The sequence below is a fragment of the Pinus tabuliformis genome, chromosome Q (assembly GCF_031772625.1).
Source record: "Pinus tabuliformis cultivar Carrire ecotype Pingquan chromosome Q, CPIR1, whole genome shotgun sequence".
In the NCBI taxonomy this organism is placed as follows: Eukaryota; Viridiplantae; Streptophyta; class Pinopsida; order Pinales; family Pinaceae; genus Pinus; species Pinus tabuliformis.
This window is the reverse complement of record NC_142296.1, coordinates 1,304,045,915-1,304,047,346: the sequence shown is the minus strand read 5'-3', so window position 1 is coordinate 1,304,047,346 and position 1,432 is coordinate 1,304,045,915. Positions and strand designations below refer to the sequence as shown.

Sequence of the window (1,432 nt, the reverse complement as noted above, 5' to 3'; positions counted from 1 at the left end):
AAAATTAAAAACTAACCATTTTTGTTTCTAAAGATAGGATTAATTTTTTAATAAAAATAGAGCAGTAAGAGGCCATCTTATCCTGGCGCTGGAAATTGAGCAAGAGCTAAATGATCTTCGTAGGAAAACAAAAAAAAAATGATCTTCGTTGGATTTTCAAGGCTTTGTTTCCTTGAACTTTTCATCCAGAAATTCTTCATCGATTCGTACAAATGGACGGAAAATCACTCTGTTGGGTACTTCTGGTTTTTGTGGTGAACTCTTCATTGATTGCATTAGCAAATGCGGCAGCATCGGAGCCTACTTATTGTGATTTGGATACCAGCTACCCGGTGAAGGTTAAATCGGTGGATATCAATCATAATCCAGTTGTGAGCGGTGCTCCGGCCACATTTAAGATTTCTGCAATTTCGGACGAGGCCCTTTCTGGTGGACAATTGAGTATTGATGTATTTTTTTTATGGAGTACTGTCCATACGAAAAGTCATGATCTTTGTACCAAGACAACATGCCAGGATTCACTCCACCTGGCTCATATACGCTCAAGATGAAGCTGATTGATGCCGATGACAATCAATTGACTTGTGTTAATATCGGCTTCCAAATTGTTCATGGTAGCCTAATTGACCAAATCTGAGGCACAGTGACTACGGGACTGCTAGAGACAATTTGATTACTTATTGCTGAATTCTGATCTGAAATTTTCGATTAGTTTTGGATCTCAGAATGTATTGGTTATTTATTTGACTTGTATGCATCTGATTTCCTGCGACATCATTATAATTAGAATGTATCCTTTGGTTTGTGTTACATATCCGTGGAGAATTGATTGGCAATATTTTGACTGAGACTGTTATGGCTCTGGATCCTCCCTCCACGTGTTGATCCTCTTGCTTATGCATGGTACAAATTGTAAATAAAAACATGTCATAATTTTCTTTGGAAGATTTCTTGGAACGACTTCGATCCCACGACCTCCTGCCCGAGTCATGCACAACACACGGTCCTTTTCGGCCAATCCCATCATTTCGCCGATGACAGGTCCTTCACAAAGCTCCGATGGTTGCCTTGCTTCAGCAATTAAACCACCAACATAAACCTGTTCTCTATTATTAACCCGCCTAACATGACTATCCCTCCTATTCGATGTTGATGATGCCCTCAGTCTCTTCTCCAATCGCTCCCGTGCCTCCAGTATAACTTCATTGAGGTGATCATTATCATTCTGTTCTGTCTGGTACAGGGTTATAGGTCTTGTCATTGGATTGCTTGCAGCTCCGCGATCAGCAAAAGGCACGGCACACCTTGTCTTTCCAGCGGCCCAAGAATTCTGGCTATGATTTGAAGAGACAGCTCTGAGATAAGACCGTCGACGAGCGTGCACTGCTGGCAGCATTCCCATTACTGGAATTTCAACCAAAACAACTGAAAA

At 41.2% G+C, this 1,432-nt stretch overlaps 1 pseudogene; it reads left to right on the top strand.

Moving 5' to 3' along the window:
• The first annotated feature begins 212 nt into the window (after positions 1–212).
• Positions 213–637, top strand: LOC149224621 (MD-2-related lipid-recognition protein ROSY1-like; annotated as a pseudogene).
• Positions 638–1,432: the final 795 nt, after the last annotated feature.